The sequence below is a fragment of the Mobula birostris genome, chromosome 21 (assembly GCF_030028105.1).
Source record: "Mobula birostris isolate sMobBir1 chromosome 21, sMobBir1.hap1, whole genome shotgun sequence".
NCBI classification, from domain to species: domain Eukaryota; kingdom Metazoa; phylum Chordata; class Chondrichthyes; order Myliobatiformes; family Myliobatidae; genus Mobula; species Mobula birostris.
In genome coordinates, this window is record NC_092390.1 from 58756781 (window position 1) to 58772213 (window position 15433).

Here is a 15433-nt window from a genome sequence, read left to right on the forward strand (position 1 = left end):
AGTGGCTTTGCTGCAGATGATACAAAGATTGGTGGAGGGGCAGGTAGGCTGTAGAAGAACTTAGATTAGGAGAATGGGCGAGAGAGTGGCAAATGAAATACAATGTTGGAAAATGCATGGTCATGCACTTTGGCGGTAGAAATAAATATGCAGACTATTTTCTAAATGGGGCAAAAATCCAAAAATCTGAGATGCAAATGGAATTGGGAGTCCTTGTGCAAAACACCTTAAAGATTAACTTTTGGTGTTGGTGGTGAGGAAGGCAAATGCAAAAGGCATTGATTTCAAGAGGTCTAGAATACAAGAGCAGGGATGTGATGCTGAGGCACTGGTGAGGTCTCACCTTGAGTATTGTGAACAGTTTTGGGTTCCTCATCTAAGAAAAGATGTGCTGGCATTAGCGAGGGTTCAGAGGAGGTTCACAAGGATGATTCCAGAATGAAAGGGTTATCATACGAGGAACATTTGATGGCTCTGGGTCTGTACTTGCTGGAATTCAGAAGGTTGAAAGGGGATCTCATTGAAATCTTTTGAATGTTGCAAGGCCTAAACAAAGTAGATGCAGAAGGGAAGTTTCCCATGGTAGAATAGTTGAGGACAGGAGGGCACAGCCTAGGGTAGAGAGGGGGGGTCCATTTAAAATTGAGATGTGGAGAAATGTCTTTAACCAGAGGGTGGTGAATTTGTGGAATGGTCCTCTCCTCTCGTTGGACCATTCACATTCTGATTTAGGAAATCTTCCTGTATACTCTGAACATATTCTGCCCCATCTAAACCTCTCGGACTAAGAAGGTTCCAGTTTATATGAGGGAAGTGGAAATCCCCCATGACAACAGCCCTATTATTTTTACACATTTCCTTAATCTAATTACGTATCTGTTCCTCAATGTCCACTGGCTATTGGAGCATCTGTAGAACAATCCCATCAGTGTGATTTCACCCGTCCTATTCCTGAGTTCAACCCAAATGGTCTCAGACTTTAACCCACCATTACAGCTCCCCTGAGTGTATCTGTGATATTGTCTCTGATTAGTAATGCATCTCAACCCGCCTCTCCACCCCCCCGACCTTTACCTCCTCCTCTATCTTTTCTAAAACTTCAAAACCTGGCACGTTAATCACCCATTCCTGCCCCTCTCTCAACCAAGTTTCAGTAATGGCTAAATCATCATAATTCCATCTACTGATCATTGCTCTAAATTCATCACACCCATAATATTTGTAGCATTAAAATATATACACTTCAAACTATTTGTCCCAGCATACCTGTTATTTTGATTGTGCCTTTCAATACTTTCTCTGACATCTAACTTCCAGTCCGATCCTTCCTTTACTGACCTGGTGCTCTGGTTCCCAATCCCCTGTAAAACTAGTTTAAACTCTCCCGAGTACTATCAGCAAACCTCCCAGCCAGGATATTGGTTCTCCTCCAGTTCAGGTGCAACCCATCCCTCATGTACAAGTCACCCCTTCCCCAGAAAAGGTTCCAATGATCCAGGAAATTGAAACCCTGTCCCCTGCACCATTTCCTCAGCCTCTCATTCATCCATGCACTACTTACCCACTACTCCAGCACAGGGAGTAATCCATAGATTACAACCTTGGAGGTCCTTCTCTTCAGCCCCTTTCCTAACTCTATATACTCACTGTGTAGGACCTCTTCCCCATTTCCGCCTATGTCATTGGTGCCAGTATGCACCACGACCTCTGGCTATTCTCCCTCCCCCTTGAGAATATCCTGTCACCACTCTTGGGTTGGTGCTGGATCCGTAAAGAGAGAATTTGTAGAATGCCTACAAGATGGCTTTTTAGAGCAGCTCGTGGTTGAGCCCAATAGGGGAAAGGCAATTCTTGAATGGGTGTTGTGTAATGAAACAGATTTGATTAGGGAGCTTAAGGTATAGGAACCTTTAGGAGGCAATGATCACAATATGATAGAATTCACCATGCAGTTTGAGAGGGAGAAGGTAAAGTCAGATGTTTCAGTAATAGAGTGGAGTAAAGAGAATTACGGAGCATGAGCGAGGAGCTAGCCAAAGCCGATTCAAAGGGGACATTAGCAGAGATGATGGCAGAGCAGCAATGACTGGAGTTTCTGGGGGCAATTTGGAAGGTGCAGGATCGATACATCCCAAAGATGAAGACAGATTCTAAAGGGAGAATGATGCAACTGTGGCTGACAAGAGAAGTCAAAGACAGTATAAAAGCAAGAGAGGGCATATGATATAACAAAAAAATAGTAAGAAGTTAAAGGATTAGGAAGCTTTTAAAAACCTACAGAAAGCAACTAAAAAAGCCATAAGGAGAAAAAAAGATGAGATATGAAGACAAACTAGCCAGTAATATCAAAGAAGGTACCAAATGTTTTTCAAATATATAAAGAGTAAAAGAGAGGCAAGAGTGGATATCAGGCCACTGGAAAATGATGCTGAAGAGGTAGTAATGGGGGACAAAGAAATGGTGTACGAACTTAATAAGTATTTTGTGCCAGTCTTCACTGTTGAAGACTCAAGCAGTATGTCATAAAATTTGAGAATGTCAGGGGCAGAAGTGAGTGAAGTTGCTATTACTAAGGAGAACGTGCTTGGGAAGCTGAAGGTGGTCAAGTCACCTGGACCAGATGGACCACACCCAAGGGTTCTGAAAGAGGTGGCTGAAGAAATTTTGGAGGCATTATTAATGCTCTTTGAAGATTCACTAGATTCTGGAATGATTCCAGAGGGCTGGAAAATTGCAAGTGTCACTCCACTCTTTAAGAAGGGAGGGAGGCAGAAAAAAAGGAAATTATAGGCCAGTTAGTCTGACCTCAGTAGTTGGGAAGATATCATAGTCCATTAATAAGGATGAGTTTGCAGGGTTCTTGCAGGCACATGATAAAATAGGCCAAAGTCAGCATAGTCTCCTTAGGGGGAAACCTTGCCTGACAAATCTGTTGGATTTTTTTGGGGAAACAGCAAGCAGGATAGACAAAGAAAAGTCAGTGTATGTTTGAACAATCTATGTTCTGTGCCTATTCTGGTATCTGTCCCCCACTTTTCCTTCGCTACATCGACGACTGCATTGGCGCTGCTTCCTGCACGCATGCAGAACTCGTTGACTTTATTAACTTTGCCTCCAACTTTCACCCTGCCCTCAAGTTTACCTGGTCCATTTCCGACACCTCCCTCCCCTTTCTAGATCTTTCTGTCTCTGAAGACAGCTTATCCACTGATGTCTACTATAAGCCTACTGACTCTCACAGCTATCTGGACTATTCCTCTTCTCACCTTGTCTCTTGCAAAAACACCATCCCCTTCTCGCAATTCCTCCGTCTCCACCGCATCTGCTCTCAGGATGAGGCTTTTCATTCTAGGACGAGGGAGATGTCTTCCTTTTTTAAAGAAAGGGGCTTCCCTTCCTCCACTATCAACTCTGCTCTTAAACGCATCTCCCCCATTTCATGTACATCTGCTCTCACTCCATCCTCCCACCACCCCACTAGGAATAGAGTTCCCCTGGTCCTCACCTACCACCCCACCAGCCTCCGGGTCCAACATATTATTCTCCATAACTTCCGCCACCTCCAACAGAATCCCACCACTAAGCACATCTTTCCCTCCCCCCCCCTCTGCATTCCGCAGGGATCGCTCCCTACACAACTCCCTTGTCCATTCGTCCCCCCCATCCCTCCCCACTGATCTCCCTCCTGGCACTTATCCATGTAAGCGGAACAAGTGCTACACATGCCCTTACACTTCCTCCCTTACCACCATTCAGGGCCCCAAACAGTCCTTCCAGGTGAGGCAACACTTCACCTGTGAGTCGACTGGGGTGATATACTGCGTCCGGTGCTCCCGATGTGGCCTTTTATTTATTGGCGAGACCCAGCGCAGACTGGGAGACCGCTTTGCTGAACATCTACGCTCTGTCCGCCAGAGAAAGCAGGATCTCCCAGTGGCCACACATTTTAATTCCACATCCCATTCCCATTCTGACATGTCTATCCACGGCCTCCTCTACTGTAAAGATGAAGCCACACTCAGGTTGGAGGAACAACACCTTATATTCCGTCTGGGTAGCCTCCAACCTGATGGCATGAACATCGACTTCTCTAACTTCTGCTAGGCCCCACCTCCCCCTTGTACCCCATCTGTTACTCATTTTTATGCACACATTCTTTCTCTCACTCTCCTTTTTCTCCCTCTGTCCCTCTGAATATACCTCTTGCCCATCCTCTGGTTCCCCCCCTCCCCCGTCTTTCTTCCTGGACCTCCTGTCCCATGATCCTCTCATATCCCTTTTGCCTATCACCTGTCCAGCTCTTGGCTCTATCCCTCCCCCTCCTGTCTTCTCCTATCATTTTGGATCTCCCCCTCCCCCTCCAACTTTCAAATCCCTTACTCACTCTTCCTTCAGTTAGTCCTGACGAAGGGTCTCGGCCTGAAACGTCGACTGCACCTCTTCCTACAGATGCTGCCTGGCCTGCTGCGTTCACCAGCAACTTTGATGTGTGTTGCTTGAATTTCCAGCATCTGCAGAATTCCTGTTGTTCATCATATGTATTAATCTGTTTTTAGACAAAGAAAAGTCAGTGTATGTTGTTTACTTGGATTTTCAGAAGTCTTTAATTAAGGTGCTGCATATGAGGCTGCTTAATAAGATAAGAGCCCATGGTACAGGAAAGATACTGGCATAGATAAAAGATTGGCCGACTGGCAGCTGGCAAAGAGTGGGAATAAAGGAGGCCTTTTCTGGTTGGCTGCCAGTCACTACTGGTGTTCTGCACCACCAGGGAAGTGTATGGTCATGCACTTTGATAGAAGGAATAAATGCATAGACAGTTTTCTAAAGAGAGAGAAAATTCTAAAACCAGTGCTGCAAGGGGACTTGGGAGTCCTTGTGCAGGATTCCCTAAAGGTTAACTTGCAGGTTGAGTTGGTGGTAAGGAAGGCAGATGCAATGTTAGTATTCATATTGAGATGACTAGAATATAAAAATAAAGATGTATAATGCATTGGTCCAACTGCACCTAAGAGTATTGTGAGTAGTTTTGGGCCCCGTTATCTAAGAAAAGATGTGTTGGCATTGGAGTGGGTCCTGAGAAAGTTCACGAGAATGATTCCTGGAAAGAAAGGGTTAACATATGAGGACTATTTGATGGCTCTAGTCCTCTACTTGGTAGAGTTTAGAAGAGTGATGGTGGGGGGGGGGGACGGATTCTCAGAAACCTATTGAAAATTGAAAGGTCTGGATAGAGTGGATGAGGGGAGGATATCTCCTGTCATGGGGGAGTCTAGATCCAGAGGTCACAGCCTCAGAATAGAGGGGCATTCATTTAGAATGGAGATGAGGAGAAATTTCTTTAGCCAGCTAGCTCTGCAGGCCAAGTTATTTAATATATTTAAAGCAGAGGTTGATAGATTCTTGATTAGTCAGGGTGTCTAAGTGGGGGAAAAAGCAGGAGAATGGGATTAAGAGGGACAATTAATCAGCCACGATGGAATAGCAGAGCAGACTGAATGGGCCAAATAGCTTAATTTTCCTTTGTCAAAAGGTCTTATTGGAAATTAATTGGCCACTGTAAATAGTCCCTACTCTCGATATGTGGAAGGGAGATCAGTGTCGTGATGTTGAGAGAACAGGTTACAGCAAAGTAAATGGAGAGATGAGATTGCTCTGAGAACTGGTATTTATTCCACAGGCCACATGGCGTTTTTCTATGTTGCAAGAAAACATGGTTCAATTTATGACCTCACCCCTTCCCTCCTCCAGGTCCAAGCCGAATCAAACATCGAAAAAGCTCCTTGGAAAATTGGTAAAACAAAGTACAGTAAAAAAAACACACGTGGGTCATTTTGTTCAAGAACATTTGCAGAGCTTCCAATTTCAGGACCTACACCACCAGGTTCAGGAACAGTCACTGCCCCTCAATCATCAGGCTCTTGATCCAAAGCAGATAACTTTACCCAATTTCACTTGCCCCACCATCCAATTGTTCCCACAACCTATGGAATCACTTTCAAGGACTCTTCATCTCATGTTCTCAATATTTATTGTTTATTTTTTATTATTATTATTTCTTTCTTTTTTTTTGTACAGCTTTGTTGTCTTCTGCACTCTGGTTGAATACCCTAGTTGTGTGGTCTTTCATTGATACTGTTATGGTTATTATTCTATAGATTTATTCAATATACCAACAAAAGATGAATCTTAGGGTTGTACACGGTGACATATATATATTTTGATTACAAAATTTACTTTGAAGTTTGATCTCTCCTGCTAATAATTAAACGTACAAATAGTTAAACAACGCTAGTTTTCTGAATAACCAGTAAAGTATCCCGAGCTGAACCAGATAAGGAATTATCTCATGTTCTCGAAGAGATAATTTTAATTTTCCCCTTATTCCACGCGGCAAATAAAAGGAAGGTGAATTTTCCAAGGTAGCAATTTGAGGTTCAGTGATCTCGCTCAATTCGAGGCCCCGACCGGATATCGGACTGCCATAGAAATGATTTACATTCAACTCCGGCCAATCTCTGCAGATTAACTTCATTTTTATTTTAGAAAGTGCCCTTCAAATTAGCTTAGAGTTTAAGAGATTCTAACACAAAATATTGACACTAAATCTTGTTCTACATTTCCGCTTACTCTTTCCTAAATAAGACTTCGTTGTGAAATTGTCTGCTATTTGAACTGCTCGCAGGGCGGGAACTGCAGCCAGTCAGTTTCAGTTCTAGCCGTTTCCTCATCTCTCAACATCCGAGACAACTTGTAGCAATCTGCTCATCAGCGTCCGAAGTGGGAACCAACTTTTTTTTGTCTGCTCTTGGACTTTGCGCCTCTCTTACACGGGCTAGACGAAGGTACTGCGAAAACTTTACTATCTTTTCTCCCGCATTCCGCCTGATTTTGGTCGCTGCTCGGAAGTACTAGAAGCCGCGCTACTGCGCCCTCAACTGCACTTCCTTTGTCCACTGTCGCTGGATGTTTGTGACTGGTCATGTATAGTGAAATGATTACTTTTTAAGAAAAAACGTATGTTTATTATAATCTAATTTTGTTGTTTTGACTCCTTTCTCGCCCCCAAAATGTCCATGTTTTATCAATACCCGAACTGGGGATATTGGCCCCTGTCGGGAGTCGAGAGAGAATATGGCGAAATCCCGTCTGGAACTTTTAACGCCCAAAGGAACAAAGTTATTCTGGTTTCAAGGTCGCCGAAAAGTTTGTTGACTAAAATTATGCCCAAGCAGATAAAAGCTACACGCTTTAACCAGCAAAGATAACACTTTCTGGCAAAACGATATTAATGGAAGGGACACGTCCCCGGAACAAAGGTTGGAGCTGATTGGCTTTTATCTCTGTCAATCACGCAGGCGGGGCCCGAATGCTTGGCTCCCCGTCGTCACGTGACCATTTACAGTACCGTGGCAGGAACTGCAGATTTATAAAGATGTCTTTTTTAAAGTTAAGATTTATCCGAACAAGTTCAGCGAACTCTGAATCAACATTTATTCAGAACGATAATTTTTAAACTTGGTTACTTTAGAAACAAATATGTAAGTAGAGGACAGCACACATAAATATTTAGGAAAGATACAACCATACAATGAATTAAAGTGGTCACGTGATTTCTCCCAAAGATAGGTTTATCATGCACTCTAAATTTCTGGCCTATTAATATTAATAACCTTTTAAATAACTGAAAGAGTGATAATATTGAGCTTTTCAGTGAGGGTTGGCATGTCGATGTGTCCTATTGATGTCAGTTCTTTTGTAAATTTGGGGCTTTTAACAATGCATTCAGTAGTATGGATTGAAATGTAATGGAAATAATTATTTCTCTGATTTTAAAAAGATAAATCTGTCGTCTCTCTTTCTCTTTGTAAATCCTACATAGTTGCTATTGCTTCCTGTTTTGGAAGCACTTTCCGAGTAGTAGAACATCCAGACTGGTTAAGAATGGCCGATCTATGGACACTGCTATAAGGAACTAGTTTCCATCATATTATTAAATCCGAAGGCCCAAAGTGCATGTATACTTTTGTTCCTCTGAAAGGCAGAACTAGTTTTCTTTCTGTCTGCCTCTCCTATCTGTTTTTGATGCCATTCGTTACAATACTATGGAGGCATGGTTAACATAGCAAGTGCATTTTGTGTATTTTCTGACTTATGGACTTAATCAACTTCTCTATTTTTATTAAACTACAACCCATTCCTCAACCAGGGCAGTTTGTAGCTGAGTCCTACTATAGCAGGGGTTCCCAATCTGTGGAGTAGAGAACCCTTCTTACTGGTATTGGTTCATGGCATAGAAAAGGTTGGGAACCCTGTACTTTAGCAATATTCAAGTTTTCTATTATATATTTATTTTTTGATTTTTTTTTTCCCATGATTTGTCTTCTTTGGCACAATGGTTGTTTGATGCTCTATGTTATATTTTAGAACTTTTTCATAAGTTCTATTGTATTTCTTTATTTTCCTGTAAATGCCTGCAAGAAAATGAATGAAAATGAATCTAGTATGCAATAACTCACAGGTCCTTCCGTAATAAATTTATTTTGAACTTTGAAATATGGTTGGTGCAAAACAATGCACTCAAAATACTGGAGGAGCTCAGCTGGTGAGACCGCATCTATGGAAATGAATAAACGGTCAACATTTCTGGTCAAGACCCTTCTTCAGGACTGAGAAGCGAGGCGGGAAGAAGCAATTGCTGGAGTTAAAAAGGTGGGGGGAGGGGCAGGACACTAGCTGGAAGGTGATGGGTGAAGCCAGGTGGGTGGGAAAGGTCAAAGGCTGGAGAAGAAGGAATCTGATAGGAGGGGAGAGTAGTCTATGGGAGAAAGGGAAGGAGGAGGGGACCCAGCGTGAAGAAATAGGCAGGTGAGAAGAAGTAAAAGGTCAGATTGGGTAATAGAGAAAAGGGGGGGGGGGGATTTATTCACCGGAAGGAGAAATTGATTTTCATGCCATCAGGTTGGAGGGTACTCAGAGAATATGAAGTGTTGCTCTTCCACCCTGAGAGTGGCCTCATCTTGGCAGAAGGAGGCCATGGACCGACACGTCGGAACGGGAGTGAGAATTGGCACTGAAACATTTGGCCACCAGGAGCAGACTGTGTAACTCCCACAGGTTACATATTCCAAACAGTAATACCTTGAGGGACTGTTTCGGAGTAGTGCTTACTTTTTCTGCACAGCACCCATTCACCATATAAAATGTATGTCTGATTTATAACTGAGCAATACTTTTAATGATAGAAAATGGTTACTCAGTACTTGGGGACCACTTATGTGCTGACGGTGATATTGTATAAACTGAAAATTACTATTTAAATTATAGATCAGGACAGATTCTAGAGACAGCATATTGACACATAAATAATTCAGTTCTTTAAAGGGGAAATGTGTTTTAACTTGCCATAGTGTCAGTGATATGGTTTCTGTGGTTCAAACAGAACATGCCATTTATGACACATTTCAAAATGTGTTGCCTATTACTTTTGCACTTCTGCAAATTTGCTGGCATTTTGCGATTTTTCAAAAAGATATTGTTTCTAAACTACATGTATGTATTGCATCTTAATAATGGCTACATCGTGAAGTTAAGAATTTTATTGCTAATTTTTGTGGGTTGGGTTTATTGGATTTATCAAGATGCCCAAGTGCAATTGGACAATACATCAGCTTTCCCATAAATCAGGTGTTGCCAACTGTTTTTAGAAGACATGTTGCCTATCAGGGTTTGTGGTTGTGCTCGACAGCGCCACCTAGTAGAGAGGGTGGTCAAGGACACAGTCAGATGCTTGCATTCCGCCTGTTATGAATACCGGATCCCCAAAGAAATGTTTCAATTGCAGACACAAAGGTCATTTTGCCAGGGATTGCCCACAACCCAGATGGATTGGAAATGGTCAGGATGTAACAAAGGATGAAAGATCAACCACCTTACTCTCAATGTAATGTCCAGGGTTCCAGTGGAGATTGACGACTGTATCTGGACTTACCTACGGGGTCTCCAAGTGCACTTGCCAATCGTTGCTTATCCTTTGTTGTGTGATGAGTTTTGGATCTACAAAGGGAGTGAATTTGGTTCTTGTCATCAAAAGGGGGAATATTGTATTTGTCAAGAGAATTTAATTAAGAATGCGTTAATAGGTTGTGGGGTTGCTTCTAATGATTATCCACGATCTATTTTACCTGTCAATAACAGGATATTCCTAAAGTTTGCTTGATGGATGATACTTACTACATTGCTACTTCAAGCATACCTTACAAGAAGGAATCTTTAAGTTGCAACTTGCAGTGTTTAACGTTTTACGGGACTTAGTTTTGACTGGGCAAGTGTTACCCAAACCTTTTGCAAAACCACCTATTCAACTGGAGGTGTGTATGTATATCAGTGATACTGCTGAGGGCTTACTTAGATATGTACCTACTGCTCTTTGCCCCTATCTTTTATTTTACATCAGAGTGGTATAGGGTTATTTACCATAATGAAGCTATTGCTAGACAATGGGGGGAGATGTTGGCAGTGGCTGATTTAAAATATCACAGAAAATGTCGAACTCCAATGGTTCAAGAACAGTGGAAGTAGACAAACCAATTCTCTTTGTTCCTGCCACGTGCTTGAAGGGGGTGCAGATGCCCATTTTGTGAGTCCCTCCCTCCACCATTTTGTGGATGATGAACTGATTCTTGTTTGGGGATAACCTAATCAGAGCAATTGAATGTGGACACAAGAAGCTTCAGCCAATGACCTGCTGAATCTGAGACCATTCTCTGATGTGTAGCTATATTATGTAAAATGACAGACCTACCAGAGAAACAATCTGTAATCTCTTTGGACTCAGTGTCCTGGTCACCTAGTTTGGCTGGTTTGAACCAGTCAGAGTTGAAAGGAACAAAGACACGAAGCTGGGGAGCAGAAACCTTAGAACAATGTTGGCTGTAGCCCTGAACCAGAGCCAATAAAAAGATGTTAAGGGTCAGCCAGGTGATTTATCTCCAATAACACTGGAACGCTACATTTGAATTGATAAGAAATGAATATAAAGGTGGACACTTCAATTGTGCTATCAGCGATAACTCTGGAGAATCACCTTCGAGAGGAAGAAACTCCCAAGCCAGGGGCTGGGAGAAGAAAGGATCAAATATTTGCCCAAAGAGAGGTCCCCTATTTCAGTGTTATAAATTGCACAAGTGGTCTGAGTATTGTCACAGGGTGAACGGTAGAATCCATGTTCTAAGTTGTTAGCCCGAGGTCAACATAGTTACGTAGTTGTTTGTGCAGAGACAATAAATTGATGAGAGCTTCAATTAATTAAAAGCTGCATAATGAGTTTCCTAACCTAATTCCGTTGACAAATGGTCAACAGCACGGACCAGAAATAACACCTCCTCCTCGCTGAAAATCAACACTGGCTCACTCCAAGGATACGTGCTTAGCCCACTGCTCCACTCTCTACACCCACGACTGTGTGCCTGGGCACTGCTCAAATGCCATTTGCAGATTGTTGGCAGAATTTCCGATGTTGACAAGGAGGTGTACAGGAGAGAGATAGATCAGCTGGTTGAGTGGTGTCACAACACAACCTTGCACACAGGGTCAGTAAGGCCAAGGAATTGATTGGGGACTTCAGGAAGATCAAGCTGAGGAACACACACCAGTCCTCATCAAGGATCAGAAGTGGAAATGGTGAGTAGTTTCAAGTTGTTGGCTGTCAACCTCTTTGAAAATTGATGCAATTACAAAGATGGCCCGACTGTGGCTATATTTCATAAGGAGTTTGAAGAGACTTGGTATGTCATCAGAAACTCACAGGTATAACGTGGAGAGCATTCTAATGGGTTGCATCACTGTATGGAGGGGACTCTGCACAGGATTGGAAAAAGCTGCAGAACTTTGTAAATTTGCCTTGGTTATAAACTCATTAGATAAGCGCACTAGGTAACAGAGAATGAGGCAAGTGTTTGCCGCCCATTTCCAGAACCCACAACCCCTTATGACTTTGTGATCTGAGGCTGATGTAGGAGCATCTTTCAGGAGGATGAACCCGTGGAAAGCATCAGGCCTAGATGGCGTACATGGCCGAGTAGTGAAAATTAATGCTGATCAACTGACTGGAGTGTTTACAAACATCTTTAACCTCTTGTTTCAGCAGTCTGAGGTACCTACCTGCTTCACGGGGGCATCAATCATAGTGCTGCCCAAGCTAAACATGGTAATCATCCAGTAGCACCTGGACAACGAAGATGTTCATGCTTGGATGCTCTTTATTGACTACAGCTCAGCATTTAATACCATCGTCCTCACTCTGCGCCAAGACCTAGGTCTCGATACCTCCCTGTGGAATTGGATCCTTGATTTCCACACTGGCAGACCCCAGTTAGTACAGGTTGGCACCATCTGCTCCACATCACACTCACCACGCAGAGAGTTGTGTGCTCTACTCACTCTACACTCATGATTGTGTGGCTGTCCAGCTCCAGTGCCGTATCTATGTTTGCTGACGACGCCACGGCTTTTGGCCGAATCAGAAGTGATGATGAACTGGCATATAGGAGGGGGGACTGGTTGAGTGGTGCCCCGATGACAAGCTTTCACTCAACACCAACAAAACCAGAACTGATTATTGACCACAGGAGGAAGAAGCTGGCGGTCCATAAGCCAGTTCTCATTTGGTGAACGGAGGTGGAGAGGGTTAGTAGCTTTAATCTTCTTAACATTAACATATCAGAGGCTCTGTCTTGAGACCAGCATTCAAGTGTCATCACAACGAAAGCATGACAGTGCCTCTTTCTTGGAAGATTGTGAAGATGCGGCATGTCACCAGAAATTCTGACAAACTTCTTTAGATACACAGCGGAGAGTATCCCAACTAGTTGACTGATGGGCTGGTGTGGAAACACCAATTCCCAGGAACGGAAAGTTCCACAGAAAATGGTGGATATTGATACAGCCCAGTCCATCACAGGCAAAGCCCTCCTCACCATTGAGTACATTTACAAGGAGCGCTGCCACAAGAAAGTAGCATCTATTATCAAAGACTCTCACCATCCAGGTCATGCCCTCTTCTTGCTACTACCATCAGACAGGAGGTACAGAAGCCTCAGGACATACAGTAACAGGTTCAGGAACAGTTATTGTCCTACCCCTACCTGAAATGGTGTGGATAACTTCATTCCCTATTACTTTGAACTGACTCTACAAACTACAGGCTCACTTTCAAGGACTTTTTAGAACTCTTGTCCTCTAACATTTCTATTTGCACAATTTGTTTTCTTTTGCACATTCATAGTTTGTCAGTCTTTGTCTGATTGTGTACGTTTTTATCAAATTCTGTTGTATTTTTTTCTCCTGTAAGAAAATGAATCTCAGGTAGTATCTGGTTACATATATATATATATATATATATATATATAATATACACACACACACTTATATATTTATATCATAAGTTGTAAGTAAAAGCATCCGTTAGTCTTGCGGGACCATGGATCTGCACCTGGAAAGTCTTCACTCTCCAGGGCGCAGGCCTGGACAAGGTTGTATGGAAGACCAGCAGTAGCCCATGCTGCAAGTCTCCCCTCTCCATGACACCGATGTTGTCCAAGAGAAGGGCATTAGGACCCATACAGCTTGGCACTAGTGCCGTCGCAGAGCAATGTGTGGTTAAGTGCCTTGCTCAAGGACACAACACACTGCCTCGGCTGGGGCTTGAACTCACGACCTTCAGGTCGCTAGTCCAATGCCTTAACCACTTGGCCAGGTGCCCACATCATAAGTTGTATAATGTATTTTATATGCATACACACACACGATTAGTGCACAAGGAGAAGGGAAAAATAGTGAGGTAATGTTCTTGGGTTCAATGTCCATTAAGAAATCTGATAGTTCGTCTATCCAAATTAGGACCATGAACACCCGAGAAAACCGGCCACAACCTGGTTACAAATGCAGAGGGATGCTCCCCTTTGCACTGTCTGCACTTGAGCAAAGCCTCCACCGGGTCACCTCGATTAGCCCCTGCAGATTCCAATATCACTTCCTGTAAATCACCCAGTGTCCCCTGGCCTTGGGCCTGATCCTCCAGTAGGGCTGAGTTTAATACTGAAGTCAAACGTAGAAGGGTTAACTCCAGTTCCTGTGCTTCATCTGAACCATGAGTTATCCTATGCTGCTGAATGCACTGGAAAAGTTCCCGAGGATTGTCTCCTAGTCCTCACTTTGGTATATTCGCAGCTATCGCAGTCAGTTGGGCCACATGGAAAGGGGTAGAATACCGTGTCACAACCGCTGCCCCGGCTATGGTGTTTCGTGCACTCTCTCCGTTACCACGGGCTCCATTGGGGCTGCGGGTAATGAAGGTTCCACTCCCTCTTGGAAAAATTCATAGGGAGGCAAACCACTTCCCCGATCATCCTCATAGGCTAAATCACCCCAATCTACATCGTACCAAATACACACATCGCTCTTCTCTGTCTGGGCTGAGAGTTGACCTTGCAGCTTTTCGATTGGTTTTAAACATTTGATGTGGTTGGTGCTCCTTTGTTTTCAGCTGCTGATTTCTGCATGACATTCATAGCAGTCTGTAATTCCTGACACTGACTTTTCCAATTCTATACATCTGTATTCACCTTTTTACACTCTTCAGGTTCCTCCTTTTCCCTTGTTATGAGATCACACTGAGGCACATGGATCAAAGTCACCTGACCCTGCTCCCTCAGAAGTTCCATGTTAGACCATAAGACATAGGAGCAGAATTAGGCCATCTGACCCATCGAGTCTGCTCCACCATTCAATCATGGCTGACCCTTTTTTAAGCCCCCCCTGCTCAACCCCAGTTCCCAGCCTTCTCTCCGTAACCTTTGATGCCATGTCTAATTAAGAACCTATCAACCTCTGCCTAAATCCACCCAATGACCCGGCCTCCACAACTGCACGTGGCAACAAATTCCACAAATTCACCACCCTTTGTTCTTTCCTTTCTCTTTCTATCTCTTCCTTACACTCACTCAATTCCTCTGCCAGTTTCAGTTTTTCTCTCCTCATTTCAATTAGGTCTTCCCACCTACATACCATTATAACAGCTTTTTTAAATACTAGCAGTTTCTTCAATTTCTTCTCACTAACTGCCTTCCACAATGCATCATCTAGGGTTCCTGACCCTCCACTCTGTCTTTCCTATCCACACCTCATAGTCAGGCTAACTTCTTAATAAATATTTAAGAAAATATTTCCTCCAAACCCTCTGGGTTTTTCTTGTCCTCTCCTTTTTCCATTTTAATATCCTAACCATGTGGATGATTCAACGTGAAACGAGGGTCTCAGACCTCTATTCTTTTTTTCTGAGTCCACCCAGGAACACCAAAACATGTTGACCATTCATCAATGGAACTAGGTTAGGAAACTCACAATGCAACTCGTAATTAATTGAAGCTCACAT

General features: G+C 43.2%; 1 protein-coding gene across 1 annotated transcript in view; it reads left to right on the plus strand.

Moving 5' to 3' along the window:
* Positions 1-6626: 6626 nt before the first annotated feature.
* Positions 6627-15433, plus strand: part of casp7 (caspase 7, apoptosis-related cysteine peptidase) — a 64706-nt gene continuing 55899 nt past the window's right edge. The window contains exon 1 of the mRNA XM_072239572.1: positions 6627-6845. The gene's annotated coding sequence lies outside the window, so the exon portion shown is untranslated. The remainder of the gene's footprint in view (positions 6846-15433) is intronic.